The sequence below is a fragment of the Gracilinanus agilis genome, chromosome 5 (assembly GCF_016433145.1).
Source record: "Gracilinanus agilis isolate LMUSP501 chromosome 5, AgileGrace, whole genome shotgun sequence".
NCBI lineage: Eukaryota > Metazoa > Chordata > Mammalia > Didelphimorphia > Didelphidae > Gracilinanus > Gracilinanus agilis.
This window is the reverse complement of record NC_058134.1, coordinates 174725917-174735317: the sequence shown is the minus strand read 5'-3', so window position 1 is coordinate 174735317 and position 9401 is coordinate 174725917. Positions and strand designations below refer to the sequence as shown.

General features: G+C 34.5%; 1 pseudogene; it reads right to left on the bottom strand.

Moving 5' to 3' along the window:
- Positions 1-1090: 1090 nt before the first annotated feature.
- LOC123250003 lies at positions 1091-8985 on the bottom strand (annotated as a pseudogene).
- Positions 8986-9401: the final 416 nt, after the last annotated feature.

The window sequence follows — 9401 nt, the reverse complement described above, 5'->3', positions numbered from 1 at the left end:
CACATTTTATTCTATTTTTTCATTCTTTTCAATTTCTTTTTTTAAAACCTTAACTTCTGTTTATTGGCTCCTAGGTGGAAGAGTGATAAGAGTGGGAGTTGGGAGTCAAGTGACTTGCCCAGGGTCACACAGCTGGGAAGTGTCTGAGGCCAGTTTTGAACCTAGGACCTCCCGTCTCTAGGCCTGACTCTCAATCCACTCAGCTAGCCATCTGCCCCCTTTACAATTTCTTTTATTGTTTCTTTATGTCTTATGAAATCATTTGCTTTTATTTGCCCAATTCTAATATTTAAAGACTGATTTTTTTACACAAATTTTTGTTTCTCCTTTTCCATTTGATCTATTCTACTTTTCATGGCACTCTTTGCTGGAGTTTTTTGCTTTTTCTTCCATTAGGTCAATTCTGTTTCTAAGTTACTTTTATCTTAATTGGATTTTCGTGCCTCTTTTTCTAATTGACCAATTTTTATTTTTAAGCTGTTATTTTCTTTTTGCATTACTTTCATTCCTTTTTCCCATTTTTCTTTTCTTTTCTTGGTGTTAACACTTTTATTTTCCTAGACTTCCCGGGGTTTATAATGCATCAATGGATGGAATAGAATGCAACTCAATTCCTTTAAGTATATAAAAGAAAGACAGTTTTATAAACATTTTAAAATACCTCAAATAATGTATCTTAGAGAGCAAGGAGTAATTTGATTCCATTATTCAGCTGATAGCTACATACTATTATCAGATCACAAGAATGTTAGTGAACTTAAATTAGGATTACAATGTCAGGACATATATTAAAGATATTCTTTCTCCCTCCCTAAAATAAAACCAAAGTAAATTATGATTATTAGTTCTTGCTTGAATTATCTAACATATCACAGTATTGATTATACTTAGAAGGGAAAAAAACTAAACTTCCCCTTCATGCCATACATTTTATTTTTAAGAAGTGATTTAACAAAAATAAAGAGAACATATGTGAAAATTTACTTCAGAGGGAATGAAGACATCAATTATTTTCTCTCAACACCTTATACAAAATAACTTATTCAGACTAATTTAGGAAACATGTTTTTGCTCCATGAATTGGAATGCTTTAGTCTACTTCTTCCATATGTGACATGTCATCATCTCCTTTAAGAGGTGGCATTTCCTCAGTTATAGTTGCATTGGTTTCTTCAGTAGTTGAATCATCTTCATCAATTCCAAGAACAAGTTCAATCATCCTGTAGATTCAAATGTGTCTGGGGATCTTCCAAGCTGAAGCCAGAAGACAGAAGTGTAGTCTCATACAACAAGATGACCAGATCTTTCACTGATTAATCATTCTTGTCAGCCTCTGACTTTTGCCTTAGAGTTTCAATAATAGAATGGTCAGGGTTTATTTCCAAGTGTTTCTTTGCTGAAATATAACCTATTGTTGAGTTGTTTCTTAGTGTCTGAGCCTTCATAAATCTTTCCATATTTGCTGTCCAGCCATATGTGCTTCTGAAAATGCAGCATGGGGAAGTAACCAATTGATTTAACACAACTACTGTTAAAAAGGAATGAAAGAGGATGATATAACTTTATATATCTCCTGTAGATCTTCCTCTCTAGGTCTGGGAGGATGGATGGTATCTAGATCTTAGAGACAGTATAAATGGAGGATGGATCAGGTGCCTAAGGCCTAAGCTGGCTATATTTGGTGAGGGAGGAACACACTCCCCTCACAATAGCTATGGATGTGTTCTATCCTTCTCCTCCCTGACAGGCTTGATTGGTTAAGCCTGTCAGTTGCTTCCTTCTAATAGTTGCCCAGGTTGGGACCCTTGAGAGGTTAGGTAAATGGTTAACCTCACTAGGCCCAACATGAAGTTGGATTAGTTGTTAATAGGCTATTGATTGACTATTGGAAATGTTATGTGACTGTGTATTGATTCTCCCCTTTCCAAGGGCTCAGGAAAGGTACTTATTGGCAAATCACTGTATTAATTAATTAATGAATTAATTAATTCCCCATTAATAAATGGGGAAAGGAAAACAAGGTAATAAGTTTGAGGATCTGGGAACTCTATTGCTATTGTTTGGCTACTAAGCTAATCATTGATCAAGTCTGGAGAATGCTAGGGTGGTAGAAGCTGGAGGTCTTTATCCTTTCACTAACTCTGACCTGAGGTGGCCACAGCCAAGCCAGAGATTAGGGAAGGCTATTGATGTTGATGTTGATTGATGATCTATATATTATCTCAGCTCTATCATCAATGGTGTTGATTGACCATTAGCTCTCTTTCAGTTAGGTACAGGTTACAAGTTTGAGACATACCTTCTTCCACCCTTCACCTCCCTCTGTCCCAATTCTTTTTCTGAGCTTTGAGCTCTACCCAACTGTTGTTCCTAGGGAATATTTATAGGGTGGAGCCAACAGACTTTTGCCTCTGACTCACAGCACCTTGGAACATTCCAAATTCTCAACTGCCATCTCTGTCAGTCAAGGTGGCATCCATCTTATCCCAGATAATGATTTTAACATTACATTTTCAACTTTCTTTTCTAGGATATCTTTCATAATTTTTCAGAGGTTTTCAAACTTTGCCTTTTTCTCCTCCAATTTCTTTTTCTCATCTTCATCTTCTGGGAGTTCCAAACCTTCTTTGGTAACAGACACTAACATCTTGCCTTCAAATTCCTTTAGCTGTTGCACACAATACTCATCAATAGATTCAGTCATATTACTTCTAAACCAAGCTTACGAAGCTGTTCAACAAAAGCTGAATTACCCATTTGATCCGTGGTTTCACCAGTGATATAATAGATATGTTTCTGGTTCTCCTTCATCCTTGTGCTATTGTCCTTAAGAGAAACCATCTCATCACCAAAAGCAAAAGTATAGTACCTCAGCAATTCTGAAAGTTTCTTTTGGTTCTGGGAGTCTGTGTATTCAAAGTTTAATATTTTTAGAAAACTGCCCATAAAACTTTTTGTAATTCTCTTTATCTTCTGCCAGTTCAGTGAAGAATTCCAAGCACTTTTTAACCAAGTTCTTCCTAATCTCTTTCAGAATCTTGCTTTCCTGAAGCATTTCACATAAAATATTTGGAGGCAATATCTTTAGAGTCCACCACACATCTAATGAAATTCAGATATTCAGGGATCAGCTCTTCACAGTTATCCATGATGAAAACCCTGCACACATACAATTTGATATTATTCCTTTTCTTTCAAATAAGTCAAAGGGGGTACATCATGGTACAAAGAGAAGGGCTCAGAATTCCAACTGCCCTTGCACTGAGAAGTCTTTCACAGCTAAATGATCTTCCCAGTCATTTGTTAAATTCTTATAGAATTCTCCGTATTCCTCATTAGTAATATCATCAGGGTTTCTGGTCCAAATTGGTTTGGTTTTGTTAAGCTCTTCTTGATCAATGTTGTTTTCTTTAATTTTTTTCTTTTTCTTCTTGTCACCATCTTTCTTTTCCTCTTCTTCATCAAAGTCAACATCTCCTATCTCTGGCTTATCCTCAGACTCTTTTTCTTCTTTTTCCTTTGCCTGTTTCTCTTTTTTCCCTCTGCTTCATCATCACTGACTTCATTATCCTGTTCTTTTTCCACAAAAATTATAATTTGATAGCCAATAAATTGAGAGTGCTTCTTCACAATTTCCTTTATTCTTCTTTCCTCCAAGTACTCAGTTTCATCCTCTTTCAGATGCAGAATTACCTTTGTTCCATGACTCATAGGTTCACCTCTATCAGTCCTAAGTTGAATGACCCTCCTGCTGCAGACTCCCAGGCATACTGTTCATTATCATTATGTTTAGTGATCATGGTCACTTTCTCAGCAACCAGATAGACAGAATAAAAACCAACACCAAACTGACCAATAATGGAGATATCTGCACCACCCTATAATGCTTCCATAAAAGCCTTGGTTCCAGACTTTGGTATTGTACCAAGATTGTTGATCAAAACAGCTTTGGTCATTCCAGTAGCAGTATCTTCAATGATAATAGTGAGATCATCTTTGTTTGGAATGATACTTATCTTCAGCTCTTTCCCAGAATCTAGTTTACTTGGATCTGTCAAATTCTCATATCTGATTTTGCCAAGGCATCAGATAAATCTGAAATGAGCTCTCTCAAAAAGAACTCTTTATTAGAATAACATGTATTAATAATTAAAAACATCAATTGAGCAATTTCTGCCTGAAAGGCAAACGTCTCCACTTCCTCTTCCTCCATAGGTTGGTGAGAGCTTGGTAGCCCAAAGGCTTCAGCTGGCAGCAAGATAAAGAACAACTGGCCTTTCTCATTTTTCTTCAACCTGCCTTATTTGATTTCCGGATTTCTTTTTGAGTCCTTCCAGAGCTTGTGGCCATTTTCTATTTGCTTGAATTTTTTTAAAGTTTTGTATGTGGTTACCTTTGCAATTTATCCTGTGAAAATCAACTCCTCTGCATATCTTTCCAGTTGCATTTAGTGGGAGGGCCGTCTGACTTGTCTTGCTTTGACTCCTCTCATTTTGAGGTGTCTTCTAAAGGTTGGTTTGGAAGGATAGTCACAGAGGTTTCAGATTTTGCAGCTATTAAGCTGCCATATTTATTCTGTCCCCTCAAAAATATTCTCTTAAACTTCAGTTTTTCCTTACTGCTGCCTTCACTTCGAGTTCTGTTTCATTAAGTTTCAGTTCTTCCAATATACCTGGGAGGAGGGAGCTCTGAAAGCCACCTCTTACTTCTGATCCAGTCTTGCCCAGGGACTTCAATTGGCTTGCAGGCATTAGAGTACTGTGAGCAACATTGTATTAGAGCTTGGGGACCTCATTACAGGCTTTGTCAGGGGTTTCTGGCCTCTTTCTGGACTTGTACTAAATAGGCATGCTACAGCTCAACTTCAGCTAGGACTTGGGACCTCTCTGAAGGCTTGCACTAGGGCTTAGTACTTCAAGAGGTGAGTGTGGGATATTCAGGTTTTGGATTAGTTAGTTTCTTGGAGGTCTAGAAATTGGCTTGGGCCAATGTGCAGAACTTGGACTGTTAGATCCAGGGCCAGACCTTGCTGTTGTCTTGCACTGGTCCTCCTTGGTGTGGGTTTGCTATGGGTGCTGTGTGGCCTTGATTCGTGTTGTGCTCCACACTCTCCCCAGTGATCCAGACTATTTCTGCCTAACTTCTTTATTTTTTTCCAAGGAATAATTGCTTCATTCAATTCCTTTGTTTGTTTTGTTCCTCTAGTAGTATTTTAAGGTGGTTGGAGGAGATTTTTAGATAAGTTTGAGTTTTCCATATCTCAGCTCCACCATCTTGGATCCACCCAGATTTAAGAATGAAAAATAGAAAAAATGTGAAATATCTAATCAGAAAAGAAACAGAAAATGACATGGAAAATAGATGGAGATATAATTTAAGAATGATTGGACTACTGAAAGTCATGATATAAAATTATCTAGATGTTATATTTCAATAAATTATAAAAATATTACCCCAATAACCTAGAGCCAGAAGGTAAGATATAAAATGAAAGAATCCACCTATAATCTCATGGAAGTCATCATAAAATCTGAAGAATATTATAGTTAGATTTCATATATCTCAGTACCAAGAGAAAATATTGTAAGCTGTCTGAGAGCAATAATTCAGATATCATGGAGCCATAGTCAGGATCACGCAACATTTAGCAGATTTCATAATATAGCAGCAGGAAATTTCTTTTAATTTGAAACATTTCAATTAATTAATTAATTAAGAATATTTTTCTATGGTTACATGATTCGTGTTCTTTCTCTGTATATGGATAGCATTCTTTCTCATAAGTCCCTCAGAATTGTCCAGGATCATTGCATTTCTGCTAATAGAAAAGTCCATTACATTTGATTATGCCACAGTGTATCAGTCTCTATGTATAAGGTTCTTCTAGTTAAACAGCAGGAAAATTTCAAATATTACATGCTGGTAGTCAAAGGAATCAGAGTTAGAAACAATAATAACCTACTCTTTTAACCTGAGTATAATTCTTAAGTGGAAAATTAAAATTTAATTAAAAAGAAGACTTTCAATCATTCCTTATAAAAAGGTCAGAGCTGGATAGAAAATTTGATTTTTAAACACAAGACACAAAAGAAGTTGGAAAATGGAAACATTAGTGAGAAATCAGGAAGAATTTAACAAGGTCAAACTGTTTAAATTCATATATATATATATATGTATATAAAGATACTTATAACTTCTAAGAACTGTAGCTTTATTACAATAGTTAGAAGGAGTCTTTATAGATATATGTCCTGGTTCTAAGTTCATTTTGGTGGAAAGATCTTTTAAAAATTAAGGATAAGAAAGAGGCATGCACTGGGGGAAGATGGAAGGCAGAATGATGAGGAAATTTATCTTATATAAAATAAGTGTACAAGGAAGAACTTCCTAGTAAAGGAAGAAATGTGGGGGTAGTCGGCATTGTTTGTTCTTAACCAACTTTAATTGGTTCAAGAAAGGAATGACATACTTTCAGTTAAGTATAGATATATATTTCCCAACAGGTAAGTAAAAGGGGAAGGGAATAAGAGAATGGCCATGCAGCTAATGGATTCTTGGGTAAATAAAAAGAGGAAGAGGGGAAGGGATCAGAAGTGAAACATACTTTTGAAGAGGGACAGGTGGAGAGAGAATGAGAGAGAAATAGGATGGGGGGAAATATGCATAAATCATTTTTCTGAATGCAAATGAGATGAACTCCTGACAAAAAAGGAGATAGCATTATGGATTTAAAACAATGCTCCAAAATTATGCTTTTTACAGGAAACACACTTAAAACAAGGAGACATACAGAGTAAAAATAAGGGGCCAGAGCAAAATCTATTATGCTTCAATAGAGGTAAAAAGGAAAGGGTAGAAATAGTGATCTCGTACAAGGTTAAAGCAAAAATAGACACAATTAAAGAAATAAGCAGGGAAAATACATGTTTTTCAAAGAAACCATAGGCCATGAAGTTATATGATACATACATACCAAGGGACAATTAGGTAGCTCTGGGCATAGAGTGACAGGTCTAGAAATTGGAGGTCATTTTCAAATCTGGACTCAGATATTTCCTAGCTGTGTGACATTGGGGAAGTCATGACTCCAATTATATAGCCTTAACTACTCTTCTACCTTGGATCCAATGCTTAGTATTGTTTTTAAGACAGAAGGTAAGGGTTTAAAAATACATATACATCAAATGGCAGAATCCAAATTCATAAAAGAAAATTTATTTATCTACTTTTAAATCTATTTAATTAATTAATTTATTTATAATTTTTCCATTGTCATATTCTTTTCCATCCCCTTCTCTATTTCCCCCATCCTGTAGCCAATGAGCAATTCAACTGGATTTTACATGTATCATTGATCAAAACCTATTTCCATATTATTAATATCTGCAATAGAGTGATCATTTAGAGTCTACATCCTCAATCATATCCTCATCCAACCATGTGATCAAGGAAATGTTTTTCTTTTATATTTCTAATCCCACAGTACTTTCTCTGTATTTGGATAGTGTTCTTTCTCTTAAGTCCCTCAGAATTGTGCTGTATCATTGCATTGCTGCTAGTGGAAAAATTGATTATGTTTGATTGTGTCACAGTGTATCAGTCTCTGTGTAAAATGTTCTCTTGGTTCTGCTCCTTTCTTGTTAAAGGAAAATTTAAATGAATTCCAAGAAGAAAGAGACACTAAAGTAATATTAGTGAGGGACCTCAACTTTCATGTCTCAGAAGTAGATAAATTTAACCATAAAAATAGATGAGAAAAATGTTAAGGAGATGAATACAATTTTAGGGGAAAATAGATATGAGAGACATTAAAAAAATTTAATTGGAATTTCATACCTTTCTCTTGGTGATACATAAGAACTATACAAAAATTTACCATGCTTTATGGTACAAAAATATCAAAAAAAGGCATAAAAAAAGAAATAGCAAGTAAATCCTTTTTATGCCATAAAAAATTGACAATACATTCAACAAGTGGCCATAGAAACATAGATTAAAAGTAACTGGAAACTTAATAATCTAATGTTAGAGAATGAGTTGGTCAAAACACAAATAAAACTAATCAATAAATTCCATAAAGAAAATGACAATGAAAAACATTCCAGAATTTATGGGATGCCACTGAGGCAGCACTTAGAGGAAAATTTATATATCTACATTCTTACTCCAATGAAATAAAAAATGGATCAATAAATTGAGCATGCAATTTAAACAATAAAACTCAATTAAAAAAACTAAAAAAATACCTGAAAAAATTCCAAATTAGGCTCCAAAATAGAAATTCTGAAAATCAAGAAAGATAAAACTGAAAAATAAAATAAAAATGAATAGGAAGCTGGTTTTCTGGAGAAAAAAAGATAAAACATTACTTAATTTAATTTTTAAGAAGAAGAAAGAAGAAAATCTAATTGCCAGCATTAAAATAAAAACCTGACTGGACCATCAATATTGATAATATTAAAACATTTATTTGAAGTTCTTTAAAAAAAAGTATGCCAAGAAATCGGACAACATAAGTGAAATGGATGGGTATTTACAGAAATATAAATTGCCCAAATGGACTGAGGAAGAAATAGAATACTTAATTAACACTATCTTGGAAAAAATTCAACAAGCCATCAATGAGTTCCTTAAGGAAAAAATCCTAAAGACTAGGTGGATTCATAAATGAATTTTATGAAACATAAAAGAACAATTACTTTTAATACTATTAAATTAAATGGAAAATAAGCAAATAATGGGTCCTCCCAACTTGTTTTACAACATAAATATGGTGATCATTCCTAAATCAGGAAGAGCAAAAACAGAATAAAACTATAAATAAATTTTCTTGATGAATATCAATGCAAATTAAAAAATATTCCAAATGTTTACAAACCTAAACAAAACAAGCATTTCCACATATAAAGAAAAATGAGATATTACACAAATAAAATCATAGATCTCCTATATGTATAACTTACCTGAATTTATACCTGCATTCATACCTGCATAATATATCCTATTTACTTGTTGTCCAACCACACCCCTACCCTTTCAACAACACATAGAGTACTGTCATGGAGGCCAACATGTTCTAATAAATGAAGCCTCATATTTAATCTTTTTGTTCAGTTTCTGGAAGTATCATTCTCATAGTATTGATTCTGTTAGAGGAAAATAGGATTTAAGAGTTAGGAAGCAGATTTAGCCAGGCAGGCTGGCAGAAACTTGCACACAGAAGGACATACTCACAGAGGACTTTCTCTAATGGCAGTTGGTTTGCAGGAGTTGGAGCTATAGCTACTGACCAAGGAGCCTGTGGATTTTGAGTTATCTCTGTGCTTTGGGAAGGATCTACAAGATCATCATATCATCTAGCAAATTCAAGAAGTTCAGGCTGAGATTAGCTATCTTGTATG